General features: G+C 39.6%; 1 long non-coding RNA gene across 1 annotated transcript in view; it reads left to right on the top strand.

Moving 5' to 3' along the window:
- The window catches only part of LOC145528758 (uncharacterized), a 171,998-nt gene that overhangs the window by 144,966 nt on the left and 9,851 nt on the right, over window positions 1–17,181 (top strand). The window contains exon 6 of the long non-coding RNA XR_014070622.1: window positions 5,976–6,067. This is a non-coding gene — a long non-coding RNA (uncharacterized LOC145528758). The remainder of the gene's footprint in view (window positions 1–5,975; window positions 6,068–17,181) is intronic.

Consider the following 17,181-nt stretch of genomic DNA (forward strand, 5'->3'; position numbering starts at 1 on the left):
GCAACCTACTCCAGTATTCTTGCCTGGAGAATGGACAGAATATCAGACAGTTAGTTAAAGGTGCTTGGCTTTCTTGAATGAGAAAACAAACAAATTATGAAACAAAATGAGGAAATGAAAAGAAAGAGAAACTGGATAGAATATTTGTAACTGGATGAATAAAGAAGATAGACATTTCTGCTTAGAGACAGCATATGTTCTCTTTACTAGATATAATCTGTAACATTATATCTGCTCTGGACAGTGTTTTAAAACTTTAAAAAATAGTTTCCAATATTTAAATGCTGGGAGATTTCATAGAATCATTTGAAATTTTGACCTTTCCTGGAAAATGGTGAACACTTAAGTTCACAGAAGGCAGTAAGCTGGGGCTTAGGAGCTGGCTGCTGCATTGTCTGTTTTAGGTGGAGCCAGCATGCTCTGGTTCTTTGCAGGCTAGTCCACACATTTGTGTCCCTGTTTGTCTCCTTTTGGGCTTCCCTGGTGACTCAGCAGGTAAAGAATTTGCCTGCAACGCGGTAGACCTGGATTTGATCCCTGGGTTTGGATGATCGCCTGGAGAAGGGAACAATTACAAACTCCAGTATTCTGGCCTGGAGAATTCCATGGACTGTATATGTGTAGTCCATGGGGTCGCAAAACTCGGACCCATGGCTGAGCCACTTTCCCTTTCACTTTGTCTCCTGTGTAACCCCTGTACACATTTGAATTGTTCTTAGGAAAAGAGACCTCTCTATATTTAGCCCAATATCTTGAAACAGACTCTGCTGGTTACGGAAGTACTGTGCTACCTTCCCTCCTTTCTCAGGCTTCAGATCAGTTCAGTTGCTCAGTCGTGTCCGACTCTTTGCGACCCCGTGAACCACAGCACGCTAGGCCTCCCTGTCCATCACCAACTGCCGGAGTCCACCCAAACCCATGTCCGTTGAGTTGGTGATGCCATCCAACCATCTCATCCTCTGTCGTCCCCTTCTCCTCCTGCCCTCAATCTTTCCCAGGATCAGGGTCTTTTCAAATGAGTCAGCTCTTTGCATCAGGTGGCCAAAGTAATGGAGTTTCAGCTTCAACATCAGACCTTCCAATGAACACCTAGGACTGACCTCCTTTAGGATGGACTGGTTGGATCTCCTTGCAGTCCAAGGGACTCTCAAGAGTCTTCTCCAACACCACAGTTCAAAAGTATCAATTCTTTTGCGCTCAGCTTTCTTTATAGTCCCACTCTCACATCCATACATGACTACTGGAAAAACCATAGCCTTGATTAGACGTACCTTTCTTGACAAAGTAATGTCTCTGCTTTTTAATATGCCACCTAGGTTGGTCATAACTTTCCCTCCAAGGAGTAAGCGTCTTTTAATTTCATGGCTGCAGTCACCATCTGCAGTGATTTTGGAGCCCCCAGAAATAAAGTCAGCCACTGTTTCCACTGTTTCCCTATCTATTTGTGATGAAGTGATGGGACCGGATGCCATGATCTTAGTTTTCTGAATGTTGAGCTTCAAGCCAACTTTTTCACTCTCTCTTTCACTCTCATCAAGAGGTTCTTTAGTTTTTCTTCACTTTCTGCTATAAGGGTGGTGTCATCTGCATATCTAAGGTTATTGATATTTCTCCCAGCAATCTTGATTCCAGCTTATGCTTCCTCCAGCCCAGCGTTTCTCATGATGTACTCTGCATATAAGTTAAATAAGCAGGGTGACGATATACAGCCTTGACGTACTCCTTTTTCCTATTTGGAACCAGTCTGTTGTTCCGTGTCCAGTTCTAACTGTTGCTTCCTGACCTGCATATAGGTTTCTCAAGAGGCAGGTCAGGTGGTCTGGTATTCCCATCTCTTTCAGAATTTTCCACAGTTTGTGGTGATCCACACAGTCAAAGGCTTTGGCATAGTCAATAAAGCAGAAATAGATGTTTTTTCTGAAACTCTCTTGCTTTTTCGATGATCCAGTGGTTGTTGGCAATTTGATCTCTGGTTCCTGTGCCTTTTCTAAAACCAGCTTGAACATCTGGAAGTTCACGGTTCACATATTGCTTCAGCCTATTGCTGAAGGCTTGGAGAATTTTGAGCATTACTTTACTAGTGTGTGAGATGAGTGCAATTGTGTGGTAGTTTGAGCATTCTTTGGGATTGCCTTTCTTTGGGATGGAATGAAAACTGACCTTTTCCTGTCCCGTGGCCACTGCTGAGTTTTCCAAATTTGCTGGCATATTGAGTGCAGCACTTTCACAGCATCATCTTTCAGGATTTGAAATAGCTCAACTGGAATTCCATCACTTCCACTAGCTTTGTTATTGGGCTTAGTAGGCCCCAAGAAATGGCTGTGTAGCTGTGATACACAGAGACAGAAGACATTCCTTGCAGAAGAATCAGGAGACATATTTAAAGTTGGGGGAGCAGCTGGAGAGCAGGGAAGGGGAAAATGGGATTCTAGAGATGAGGTAGATGAAATCACTAGTGAAAGTCCTTTCAGAGGGAGCTTGTACTCAGGAGTCTGACGAATTAACTAAAGTTAAAACAGTCTGTTTGAGGAACTTCTTTAACTTGAGACTGTTTGAAGAGTTGTTTTCCAAATTTTAACAGCAAGCAATTTGTCAGAAATAATATCTGAAGAGAAAAAATAAACACTTTTCAGTCAGTTGAGATGGTAAATGTAAGCACCAGAAATTCTATTTGAATACTTTAAGGTAAATACATACTATGGTAGAATCACATCTAATGAGAAAGTTCTGTTCTAAAGTAAGAACATGAGACAAACATCACATGTTAAAATTATCTTGAAAAAGTCCTATATTGCTCTTGTATCACCAGAGTGGGGCTTTTGCATTAAGCTTGTTGCCTCATACACTGGAGAAATGGGTGACAACATTGTGACCCCTGGACTGTAGTCTGGCAGACTTCACTGTCTGTGGAATTTTCCAGGCAATAATACTGGGTTGCCATTTCATTCTCCAGGGGATCTTCCTGACCCAGGGATCAAACGCGTGTCTCCTGCATTGGCAGGCAGATTCTTTATCATTGAGCCACCTGGGAAGCCTGTTGCATACCCTGGGGAAATGTGTAAAAGATAAATTAGGGGATATGTTCCCATTCCCCCCATCCATTCCCACCCCTCAAAGTGAAAGCCCACTGAATAAGAAATTGAATTTGTATAAATGCCACTACATGTGTGTGTGCTCAGTCCCATTCCACTATGTATTAAATAGGTTGACGTTGAGGTTTTATGGTGGGGTGATTTTTGGTACTCTTTTTAAAAGTGCTCTCAAGTTTGATCTGTTTTTCTTTTCATCATGCTGTTTCTAACAGCATGTTAGAATGTTTTTATAAGACATTTAATAATTATGGCTTACTTTACAATCTCATTATTTTGGATAACCATGAACTTTTTTTTTTGAAGGGACAAGCTGTGTTGCATCTAAATATGGTAAAGCTAATGTTTTTTAAAGCACTGGTTACCCCTTGTACGTGGGATGTGTTAATGTGTAAATAACAGCCTGATAAAGCATACTGTATGGCCTCAATTTTCTTTTCAAGCTTGCATGTAAGGGAGTCTGAATCAACCAAAGGAAGATTAATCAACCCAAATGCTGCCTACATATTATGACACATCACACATCTCTTCACAGTTTGTTAGACACTAGTAACTCTCCTGCTTTTAAAACCACAACAGACAGCTGTTTCCCACACTTTTTAACAGTGTTGAGCAAAAGAAAGGGGAAAGGCATGGAGCTGGAAAAGTTTTATGACTTAAAAAAATTAAGACTGACCTATTCTAAGACCTGTAACTTCCTTTTACATTTCTCATCTCACATATATTTATATTTCTCTTCTTATAATTCACATGTACTTCTTATCTATGGCCTTGTTAACATTAAGTGAATCAGAAAAATGCTGAGGATTTAACTAAAACATCATTGTTTTCTTTAGGATCCCCCCAAAAAACCTTATAAATAATTTATAAATGTTTTGAATAGAGCTAAAATCAACACATCTGTTTTTTGATTAGTGACAACTTTTAAGGTGTGGTTGGGGACAGGATTCATCCATCTTTGGCTTCATTCAAGTTTGCCAAACTGGAACTTACATACCAGCGTGTCTGTGTCTCTATAAAATTGTTGTATTCTTAGCATGACCCTGGGAAAAGATTTTTTGTTTTTCTTTTCTTCTTCCTAGATTGTATTTTACTTCTGCTGGTCCAACGAAAATTGAAACAAATTGTGATGTATATATCTGGAGTGCATTTCTCTTGCACGAAAAGGCTGCAGTAGAATCAACCCAAATAAAATTAATTTGTTAAAATATTTTATTCTCAAGGGCATGTCATGTTTAGAATTAGCTTATAGTATACCTGAATAGTGTACTGAAAAGTACTCTGAATTTGATTCGTATTTGTTGCACTAATATTTGCCAGTATTTTTAAAAGCTATGAAATGTGCACTGTTGAAAACTGCATGTGTGTAATTTGCATGTTTGTCATCCCAAGGAGTATCTCAGTGATTCAACTAGGTTGTTCTTGTTCATTTGGAAGATTCATATACCATGTACACATAGACATGATAACTCAGTGAACTTATCTGCCACCTGCTCTCTGAGGACTAGCGATTCTTTATGCCCAGAAAACTAGCTTTTAAATGATTCTATTTGCATTTTAGACAAGAAAGCATAAAATATAGATGAACATTGTAGATTATTTTGGCCATGTCAGAATAAAGAATATAGAAAAAGTACAGCTTAAACACCATGGTGCAGATGGAGGTACTCGAGCTAAAAAGAAATGGCACTGAAATATATTTACATCTATATAATTACTGCATCATAAATAGAAGCAAGAACTACAGTCTATGCTCTTTATATTTAATCCCTAACAGACAATTTACCGGGCTCCCTCGAAAGTATAAAATGACAATAATCAGTGTTCTCAGACCCTTAGCCATCTTTACTGCATATATAATTAAAGGAATGAGTTCCTGCTTTGAGTGTTATATTCATGAGGACTTCTTGGACTGTAATTAGATACATTATCTTTATCACAGCTCAGGCTACATATTTTATGCAGCTATTTTGCCATTAATTTTGCTACTGTTTCTCTTAAGTCACAGGGAGGAGATGGTAAAATAAAGTCACTAGTAGGTCATTGAGTCAGACAAGCCAAAATGCATGGCCCTCCTAGGTGATGGGGTTATGTAAATCAGCACATGCATTGGCTGGGACAGGATTTATGAGCCAGATATTCTAAATGTCTATTCTAAATATCTTGGCTATTGATATGAGTAATAGAGTGTTACTGGAAGTTTGGTATTATTGTTGTTCAGTCACTCAGTTGTGTCCGACTCTTTGCAACCCCATAACCCAGAAGGATGGTATAGAGTTAACAGATCATCCTTTGAGGGCTCAGAGTTGCCTACTGAGGAGTTCATTTGAAATTTATTTATGGCTGATCTCACTTGGGTTGCTGGGAAATATTTCTATTCTGCAAAACAGTTTCATTTTGTAGGAAGTTTCCCTTCCCTTTCTTTCCACTGTCGCTTCCCTCTCTCTCCCACCCTTCATACACACCTACACACACACACACACACACACACACACACACACACACACACACACACACTCTACATGATCCCACACAATGATGAGCTTCCTCATATAAAGATATCCTTTGAAATTATTTAACCATTGTTACAGAGTTTATCTTTGAAATCTGAACTGGTGAATTTATGATGGTGAGGAGATTGTTTATGTTAAAACCATTAAAATGAAAGTTATGAACAGACATTTCTTTGGGCAACAGGAAATGAACCAGATTGTGATTGGGTTTGAAGTTTATATCATTTCCAGGGATAAAGAGACTCTTTGATGAGTAGAGAAGCTGATTTGACTGTAAGGTTTGCTTGTCAATTCCTCACATCCGTGAGTTATGAAGCTTTATTCTGACAGCATAAAATTAACTCACTCTGTTGTCTTGATTGCTTTCCCACAGTGTTTCCTCCATGGCTCTGTCCCAACAATTGTTGCAACAGGAGAATGAGACTGGCTTTGCTTCATGGTGGGTTGGCCCCATCCCCTGCGAGGGTAAGGAATCTGAGATGGGAAAGCTAGCCAGGAGGGGAATAGTTCTCATTACTTCAGTAGTCAATGGCAAAATTTTAGGTAGAGAGTTTTATCCATTTAGAGATGTGATGGTTGCTTTACCCAGCATGGGAGGAAAAGACTAAGCAGTTTTATCACCATTTTCTTCCTAATTAAAGTTTAGGGTAAAATCATTTCTCCCTTATAGAGGCCAATGGGAACTTCTACAGTGGGAAGTTTTTGGCCCAAAGCCCAGTACAAGATGTAGTGCAGAAATACTTTCCAGTACTGGGGCATTTGATGGTCACTGAACAAACACTGGAGCACTATCTTGATTTCAAATTGAAATGCTTGGGAAGGTGGAATGTTTTAGCTCTGAATAATGTGTCATTATCCACATACTCTGGAGGATTAGAAAAGTCTCAGACTCACCAGGAGCTAGGAATATCTATGAAGAAAAAAGGCATTTGTGAGTAATGATTTTCACACTCTTTATGATTTCTGGGAGATTTGATTATCTTGATAAATTTTATATCAGTTAATAGAGGATATGCACGGATGAGTAAATAAGCAAGAATTTAAATTTCCTTTGAAAGCTTTATAATGTAGATTGTCACTTCTTGGGTCCCTTCCATTCCACTGTTGAATAACATGAAGAGTCTTGGTATGGAGACTAGCAAAAAGGGACTGACTATTAATAGGAAAATTTGTTGAGTCAGATCATTACTTCATATATTTTTATATATATATATACACACACACACACACTTCATATATATATATATATATCATTACTTCATTCATATATATACATTTTTTTTTCCTATTCAAGTCACTCTAATGAGGGATGGGTAGCTGAAGGAATGGCCGTTTCTAGGAACCTGGGTACTTAATCTGAAGAAATTAATTCAAAACACAAGAGCTCTTAGAAGTATCCTGTTATCTTAATATTTTATGACACCTTTTTAGTCTTCTTTTTTGTATTTATTAGCTGGCTTTTAATTAAAGATAATAACTTATTATAAGAAATAAAAACAATAGTTTTAACTTGTTGACTTATTGAAGTTATTCACTAACTTGCTATGTGTATGTATACATGTCCATATAAACATATATAGTTTATATATCCATAATCTCTGTTCTTTAACAAAAATGCATTTTTTTTCATGTGAGAAAGTTGAATTTTGTTTAGTTTGCACACATTTTATTTTAAAAGCAATGTCAAGGCATTAGAGGGTCTCAAGAACAGTTATGCCATCAGACACAGACTAAAAGGAGGATGAGTTGCCTATGGATAAGGGTAGAAGCAAGGGCACCAGTAGGGAGGCTATTGCTGAAATCAAGTTAGAGAAAGAGTGGCCTGTACTGAAGTGATATAGTTTATGTGGAGAGAAATGAGCAAGATTATAATCTTAGTACAAAGCCAAATTGACTTGGCTGGTGAACTAGATGTGGGATGTGAAGGAAAGAGAACAGTCATAGATGACTGCTTGGATTTTGGTCTGAATAACCTCATAGGAAGGGGTGTCATTTACTTGAATGGAGAAGATTAGGGAAAAATGGCTTAGATGTTGATAAAAATAAACCTTGTTTTTGTTGTGTTAAATTTGAGGTGCCTGAAGAAGTGAAGTGAAGTGAAGTCGCTCAGTCGTGTCCTACTCTTTGCAACCTCGTGGACTGTAGCCTACCAGGCTCCTCAGTCCATGGACTTTTCCAGGCAAGAGTACTTGAGTGGGTTGCCATTTCCTTCTCCAGGGATCTTCCCGACCCAGGGATTGCACCTGGGTCTCCCGCATTGCAGGCAGACACCTGCATGATAATCACTAAGTAGCAGCTGGCTTTACAAGTGTGGACCTCAGGGAAAAGATAGAGACCTACTATATGAATTTACTATTCATCTACATTTACATTTTCTTTAAAGCCATAATAGTAGGTGGAGAAGAAAACAGATATAAGATACAATCTAGGGAGTCTGTGTAAACAGAGACGAGAAAGAATGAGGTCGATCTCTTGGCTAGTGTAACGTTTCGGCTGGGGAAAAAGTTCAACAAACAAGACTGAGCAAGTGCAGTTAATATAGTGGAAAGTAAATCAGAAGAATATGGTTTCCCAGAAACTTAAGAGACAAGAAGTTTTGAAGAAGAAAGCAACCATCAACTGTGAAAATATTGTTTGACTAAGAGTGAATCATTTGAGAAATGTGAGGACATAGAAAGCACTTACGATCTTGCAAGATGGAAATCATTGTTAGTCAGGACAGAATATTTGGTGTGGTAGGAATTTCAGCCAGTCTAGGTTAGGTTCAAGAGAGTGTGTAAGAGGAAATATATTAAGCACTGACAGCAGTTTAGAAAAGAAGCAGAAGATACAAATGGGGCAGAAAAGGGAAAGGAGTAGTGGTCAAAAAAGGGATTCAAATGTGGGAGAGAATTCCCCGTTTGCCTGCTGGTGGGCACAATTCAGGAGAGAAGAGGAATGTGATGTAGGTGGGCGTGGGGGTTGATTTCAGGACAGAAGTCACTGGATGGGTCAGTAATTGGTTTTGGGAAATGGGGTTATTTTCGTTTCTCAGTTAATTAAAAAGTGAGATTATCAACTAAAAGAAAACAGAGATGTTGGAGTTTTGAAGAGAGAGATGTGATTAGAAACAGGGAAATTGAATTAATGAGGAAATGTGTTCATGGTGAGCTGTTAGATATGGTAGTAGACTTTGGCACTGAGGATTCAATGGTCAGGACTTTAGAGATTTTAGGATGTATTAGATGATATTTGTCATTTTGCAAAGGCATGAATTTGAGTCATCCACCAGAGAATGAAATTGTCTCACCTAGGTAATATATAAACTTCTATAATAATTCTTTTAAAAAGATTAAAAAAAAAACCCTAACAAATAGAAGCAAACATTTTCTTTTATATTCCCCCTAAAAAGAAAGCATAATATTGAGGTTGAATATGAAGCAGATGTCAAGGAATTTAAAAGAATGATGGCTCCTACTGAGATACTAATAGAAGTTTTAGGGACATTATAGAGTGAAATGTCTAGTTTAGTGATGATTTGGACCAGACATGAACAAGAATACCCCACTCCTTGTGATAAGTATGACTGGAATGTTCTAGTCAATGTTTCAACTACTCACATGGTGATAGTCTCAGGAATATGGCATGTGGCTTGACTAAAATGTGATTTGAGAGAGAATCAAGAGCCTAGCCAGTCAGTAGATTCACAAAGATCTTAGAATGTATCCCTCACTACATTCAGGATCTACTTTACTTTCTGGCCCTCAGTTTTAATACTCCTCATGTTTCTGGTTGTATTACAGGCTTGTACATTTAGGTACTGAACTGAACATCTAGGTAATAATCACAAAGTTACTGTTTCATCACCATTCTGAATAAGTAGAAAAATAATTGTTTTCTTTCTAGACTACTGAATATATTTAAAGGTAACAATCAGGATTCATTTCATACTATAAATACCACTATCAAATTTGTGTCATATGATCCTCAAATCAACCCTGTCAATTATTACTATTATTACTGCTATTACTAATTGCCAAATTCAGACTTATATTGAAGAAAGTATGGAAAACCATTAGACCATTCAAGTATGCCCTAAATCAAATCCCTTATGATTATACAGTGGAAGTGACAAATTGATTCAAGGGATTAGGTCTGATAGAGTGCCTGAAGAACTATGGACGGAGGTTCATGACATTGTACAGGAGGCAGTGATCAAGACCATCCTCAGGAAAAAGAAATGTGAAAAAGGCAAAATGGTTGTCCGAGGAGTCCTTAACAAATAGCTGAGAAAAGAAAAGATGCAAAAGGCAATGGAGAAAAGGAAAGATATACCCATTTGAGTGCAGAGTTCCAAAGAATAGCAAGGAGAGATAAGAAAGCCTTCCACAGTGATCAATGCAAAGAAATAGAGGAAAACAATTGAATGGGAAAGACTAGAGATCTCTTCAAGAAATTTTAGAGATACCAAGGGAACATTTCATGCAAAGAAGGGCACAATAAAGGACAAAAATATTATGGACTTAACAGAAGAAGAAGATATTAGGAAGAGGTGGGAAGAATACACAGACGAACTGTACAAAAAAAGATCCTTATGACCCAGATAACCACGATGGTGTGATCACTCACCTAGAGCCAGACATCCTGGAATGCGAAGTCAAGTGGACCTTAGGAAGCATCACTACGAACAAAGCTAGTGGAGGTGATGGAATTCCAGTTGAGCTATTTCAAATCCTAAAAGATGATGCTGTGAAAGTGCTGTACTCGATATGCCAGCAAATTTGGAAAACTCAGCAGTGGCCACAGGACTGGAAAAGGTCAGTTTTCATTCCAATCCCAAAGAAAGGCAACACCAAAGAATGTTCAAACTACCTCACAGTTGCACTCATCTCACACACTAGTAAAGTAATGCTCAAAATTCTCCAAGCCAGGCTTCAACAATACATGAACCGTGAACTTCCAGATGTTCAAGCTGGTTTTAGAAAAGGCAGAGGAACCAGAGATCAAATTGCCAACATCCGCTGGATCATCGAAAATGCAAGAGAGTTCCAGAAAAACATCTATTACTGCTTTATTGACTACGTCAAATCTTTGACTGTGTGGATCACCACAAACTGTGGAAAATTCTGAAAGAGATGGGAATACCAGACCACCCAATCTGCCTCCTGAGAAACCTGTATGCAGGTCAGGAAGCAACAATTAGAACTGGACATGGAACAACAGACTGGTTCCAAATAGGGAAAGGAGTACGTCAAGGCTGTATATTGTCACCCTGCTTATTTAACTTATATGCAGAGTGAAAGTGAAGTCACTCAGTTATATCCTACTCTTTGTGACCCCATGGACTGTAGTCTACCAGGCTTCTCCGTCCATGGGATTTTCCAGCAGAGAGTACTGGAGTGGGTTGCCATTTCCTTCTCCAGAGGATCTTCCCGATCCCCAGTGATCGAACCCAGGTCTCCCGCATTGCAGGCAGACGCTTTACCCCCTGAGCCACCAGGGAAGTTCCAAATGAAAGTCGTTCAGTCCTATCTGACTTTTTGCGACCCCATGGATTAGTTCTTGAGGCCAGATTACTGGAGTGGGTAGCTTTTCCCCTTCTCTAGCAGATCTTCCCAACCCAGGAATTGAACTGGGGTATCCTGCATTGCAGGCAGTTTCTTTACCTACTGAGCTATCAGGGAAGCACCCATGTACATGTATGAGGAGAGTACATACGGAGCTTCACCCTTCTCATTTTATGAAGGAGAAAATACAGATCCAGAAGATTAAATTGTTACTGCAGAGTTATCTAGTGAGTGTAATACGGGACCGTGCCTGCTTCAGGTTTCCACTGAGGTACCATAAGGAAAAGTGTCAGATAACAGATAGTGTGGGCAGCTTATGTCCCTGTCCCCAAATCCTGATTTTTTAAAGGAAACAGAACCCAAAAACTGTGGCTCTTGCACCCCTCTGCCAAATCAAGGACATAAAAAAGATATCAGAGACTTTGGAAAGAGACTGGTAAGATCTCTTTGGAGAAACTTGGTGCTTTGCTTTGAGCCCTCAAAATTAAATTTTGGACCATGCTAATTTCTAAGCCCAAGCCTTGGGTGATCTTTGAAAGAACCACTTGATGTGATACCACTAGATTTGGTGATAGAGTCAGAAGAACACTGCCTTGGCTCTGCTTAGACTTTCAGAGTTCTCACAGAATATACCACCACTTCTTGTGAATCAGATATAGGCCATTTAAAGCGAAAGAGCCAACATGAGACTTGTGGCTCCTGTCCCACGGTGCCACACAAGGGGCAGGAAGACCTCAGCAGCAGAAGAAAGAAGATGCTCTGTGGAACATCCCATTGCCCTCTGGCATAGAGGTTCATTTCCCCAGGGGTTTGGGCTCTTTAGGACTTAGGAGCCCAGGAGGTAAAACTCCACAAGGCCCAGAAGAAGAAGCTGACTTCTCTCTTCCTTCAAGGCCAGAGAGGACTGTCAACTGAGACGGCACCAGTCCAAATAAGAACCATCTGATCTCTTCATTCACTGCAGCTAATGACTGAAGAAAAATCTCAACCAGGACAGGTGGGGGGCAGAATACCAACTCCGTGAAGCAAATCTGGGTTGTGGAAGAGAAGATTCAGTGATCAGAATATTTCAGTAGATATTCTGCATACTGAAATGAAACTGTTTTTTGGTTTACCAATATTTTAAGACAATGTATTATTTAGGAGTGGAAACAAAAGCCCTGTGACTGTCAGAATTTTCATCAAGTGTAGGGAATTCATGGACAGAGGAATCTGGTGGGCTAGATTCTTAGTCCTACATTTTGCAGGGTTGCATAGAGTTGGGCACAACTGAGCAGATTAAACCTTACTTGCTTGGGGAAGGATATACATCCAGGAGAAGACAAAACTGAAGTTGAATTTTATTCACAGTCTGTGGGTCAGCATGCTGGGACTACAGGAGTCATCACACAGTCTTCATTGAGCTCAGCTGTCTTCAAATGAAAGATGTGAGAAGTGAAAGAAGAACAAATTTGTTTGGCTTTTATGACTACTTGTCACAGCAAATTAAGAAAATATTCTTATCTTGAGAGTTTTTTTTTTTTTTTAATTTCTTTGCAGAGCAGATTTTCAGGATTGTTTGGTGAAGAATGAATGGATGACATAAAGCGCTGCTATCACTGAGAGGCCTGAGATGAGGAGACGAGCAGAAACAGCTGCAGATGCTAATGCCAATCAGAAATGAAGCTAACGTCTGGGGCACCAAGGGAAGAAAAACACAAACATTGTGCTGTGTGCCAAGACCAGCCACCAGGCCCATCCTAGTTGTGTTTAGGACACCAGCAGTGAAATGTAAATATGGGTCAGCCAAGTTATTTTACTTAGGCCAAGTTATATACACAGTGTGTATCCAGGCTTTCAATCAGAAAAAGGACACATGGAGCTTGCTGGCCTGTTTTGAAGGCTGTGGAACCTGCCATAAATCTTGTTCTTTCCATCTCAGAAGGATCAACAGGGGCAGCAGGAGCCCTGCTTTTTTCCCACCACAACTGGCTCTAGCATATGCTCAAAATCATCACCCCTGCCTTGCACTCTCAGAACTGAACTGCAGCCACCAGCGAGGCTTCTTTCGGACTTCGTGTCCAATTACAGCATTTCTGCCAGCCTAAAGGGCTGGAGGATTACAATGAGTGACTGTTAGTGAAGGTCCAAGTGTCACCAGACTGATCCATCTCACAGACTGGCTGAAGAACTTGGTTTTGGATGCAGGCTTTTATTCTTAGGCAAAACCCAGTATCCTTATGACACAGGCAATATTAATGCTACATTCCCTGTGCCACGTCATGGTGTCTCTCAGTAATAAAATTGGACAGAAACATACGGAAAAGATATGGCAACAAATCATAAAGAAAGCAACCAACTGGACTTCTTGGTGGTCCAGTGGTTAAGAATCTGTCTGCTAATGCAGGGGACATGCGTTCGATCCCTGGTCTGGGAAGATCTGACATGCCACAGAGCAACTAAGCCCGTACACCACAACTGCTGAAGCCTGCACCCCACAACAAGAGAGAAGCCCCCACTAACTGCACAAGGCAAGGAAGACCCAACCCAGCCACAAATAATAAATAAATAAATAAAAATTATTAAAAAAAAACCCAACCAACCATGTTTTTGGAATTGGATTGAGGGATATTAGAAAGAGAAACTATTCTCTACACATTTATAAATCAGCCATAGGATATTGTTATAACATAAAATCTCAAGGACGATGAACACAGTGGAACCTAAAGAATAGTTAGGTTTCAAATGATTACTTTTAGACTTTCACGGAAACTCTTCAATCATATGGATTGTTGTGAAAGTTGTGTTTCTTTCCTTGATTAATTTAGCCACCCTGTAACTGTATTTCAAGTATGTTTTCAGTTAATCTACCCTCAGCCAATGCCCTTCCTTGTCACACTGCAAGCCATTTCACGTTTTGTTATATTGAAATCTGAGCACTGAACAGTTGATACTTTTGAACTGTGGTGTTGGAGAAGACTCTTGAGAGGCCCTTGGACTGCAAGGAGATCCAACCAGTCCATCCTAAAGGAGATCAGTCCTGGGTGTTCATTGGAAGGACTGATGTTGAAGCTGAAACTCCAATACTTTGGCCACCTGATGCGAAGAGCTGACTCATTTCCCTGATGTTGGGAAAGACTGAGGGCAGGAGGAGCAGGGGCGATGGAGGATGAGATGGTTGGATGGCATTACCAACTTAATGTACATGAGTTTGAGCAAACTCTTGGAGATAGTGAAGGACAGGGAAGCCTGGCATGCTACAGTACATGGAGTCACAAAGGGTCAGACACGACTGAATAACAAACAATGTATTACCATAAAACATATATGGTGGAAAAAATGTAGAAATGTGCAGTGCTGTTTAAACAATTTTCTCAATCCTCTTATTTGGTAGTCTGCAAATATGGCCACAGTTCTCTCATTCCTGTATCCAGAGTCTTCACAGTGTGACTTAACAGCATCTGTTTCCCCACTTTTGAAATCCCAGCTGACTGTGTAGCTTGCTTTGCCCAGTAGAATGCATAGTGTGCCTGTTCTAAGTCTAGGGGCCTCAGAGGCTGTTTCTGTCACCCTGGCCAATAATATGTCAGTTGGCACACATGTGAATAAGGCCATCCAAATCTGGTGAGTGGCTGACCCACCCGCCAACTGTAGCAGCGTAAGTGAGCCAAATGGAGATTAGCTAACTAGCCACCTTACACACAGAACTGTGAGCCAAAAAAAGTTATTGCTCTGAACCACTAAGTGTTGTGTGGTTTATTATGTAGTAATAATTGGTATATCTTGTTATGTCATTTGTGGAGTTCTTTTCCCCCTCATTTTTATAAGCCCACATTCCTGGCAGAAAGCTCTGATATTGTCTAGAGGCTTACTGTTGGGAGCTGCTGCTGCTGCTGCTATGTCGCTTCAGTCATGTCCGGCTCTGTGCGACCCCATAGACGGCAGCCCACCAGGCTCCTCCGTCCCTGGAATTCTCCAGACAAGAACACTGGAGTGGGTTGCCATTTCCTTCTCCAGTGTATGAGAGTGAAAAGTGAAAGTGAAGTCGCTCCGTCATATCTGACTCTTAGTGACCCCATGAACTGCAGCCTACTAGGCTCCTCCGTCCATGGGATTTTCCAGGCAAGAGTACTGAAGTGGGTTGCCATTGCCTTCTCCAGCTGTTGGAAGAGCCCACAGCTAATGGTGGAGATTGTCTCTCTGTACCATTGCTCTGCTTCAGTATAACTTTGAGAAACTTCTGCCTCTTAAATATGATTATTTCTGTAACTACAACAGAGAAAGGAAAGGGTAGAAAAGAATCCCTTGTTACTCTCGTTTCCAGCTTTAATATCACTGGCCATTGGCGGTTAAGCATCGAGTGTACCATCTAACCTAATTTGGGGTCATGAGCCTTGAGGGTAGTGAAGTGTCATTTTCAGCCTTGTGTTCCACCTAGCCCTTAGCCCATGTGTTAACACACGGTAGTGGCTCAAACACAGTTACATGAAATTAAACTGCAATCATTTGAATCCCTAACTATAATAAGGGAGGACATGGTATCTTATTCATCCAGCAGTTGCATTCCAGTTTCACACACATTATCCAGCTGTCTGAACAGTCTGAAATATTTAGGATTGCCTGACAGATTTGGTCAGGATTGTGCAAGATACATCAACTCTTGTGGAATGTTCAATCTAAGTTTAGGAAAAATTCTAAAATCCAAGAGAATGGTATCTGCAGATACTCTGAGTAGACCCAGATAAATTCGGGGAGGGGGTCCTAGAAGGGTCTGGACTGAAGAAGAAAGCTGTCAGGCACTGTCTCATTTCTTAAGCCCTAAATGTGTGAATTAAAATTTTGGGGGGTCCAAGATCTATGATCTGAGAACGTATTATTTCCCAGGCCTTATGAACTCAGTATCCTGGAGAGCAGACAACTTTTCCAGGCTAGCACAGGAGAGCTACTCTATAGTATGATAATCAATATCTTTATTCAGGAAGTAGCCTATGAGATTCCCCCCTGATGAGAGCCCTCTCACCTCATTATTCATCACTGCCTCCTCCATATGCTTCAGCTATCCTGAGCACTTCCTTCTGTTTCCTACTTCTGTGCTTTGTACTTTATTCCTGCCTAGACTGTACAATTCTCTTGTAAAGTTCTCATGGTGGTCACCTTTTCAACTTCTAAAACTCAACTCACGTGCATCCTCTTTTGTAAAACCCTTTCCAACTGCATCCCTTCACATTCTTCTCTTAAATAAGACTTCTCTCTCTCATGTTTTTCTTGAGTGTGTGTGTGTGTGCAATATTTTGTCATTGCTTATGGATATTTTTGCAAGAGTTTGTTACCAGATTTTCACCTCTTTAAAGGCAAAAACCATTACTTACCTATATCTATATGAAACTTTCACATTAGTGACTGCTTAATACTGATATTCAATGAATATCTATTGAAAAATGTGTAAAGAAATATTATATGGTCTAGCATTCTGCTTTTTTTGAAGTGGTTAGTAAATCATTCTAAACATACACCCTTTCAAGTTTGATGGGTTTAAATAAGTATTATTTGATTATTTTTTGTTTGATTATTTTATTTATTACTTAACATCTCCATAGTGGAAGTCTTATGAGCAGCAGTGTTTTATATCTAAGGGAGTATATTTTTTTCTTTAGTCAGAGGTTTGTGCTTTAAGCCAATAATGAAACAGAAGATCAGTTACATTGCTGATTCATGCTTTATTCACTTGGAAATTTTATTAATGGAGTGCAATTCTATATGTAAGAAATTGTGAGCAATATGTAAGCAGTGCATATAATTATGCACATATATGAAACTAAGAGTAGGAATAAATAATACTTTTTTAAAATTATGTAGGAAAAATAACTTATTTAAAAAGCATACTGAAACAGGAAAAATTATACCATATGGCTTATATCAGTAAGTTACTAAATCACTGTGATCAGATTTAAATTTTCTTCATTTTAGTTTTTTTAATATAAAAAATAAGGACAATAATAAATAGCTACACTCCTCCAGGGACTGCAAACTGGAATGAGAAAATACAGAGTAATC

Source organism: Giraffa tippelskirchi, chromosome 2 (genome assembly GCF_054371585.1).
Source record: "Giraffa tippelskirchi isolate mGirTip1 chromosome 2, T2T-mGirTip1v1.2.pri, whole genome shotgun sequence".
NCBI classification, from domain to species: domain Eukaryota; kingdom Metazoa; phylum Chordata; class Mammalia; order Artiodactyla; family Giraffidae; genus Giraffa; species Giraffa tippelskirchi.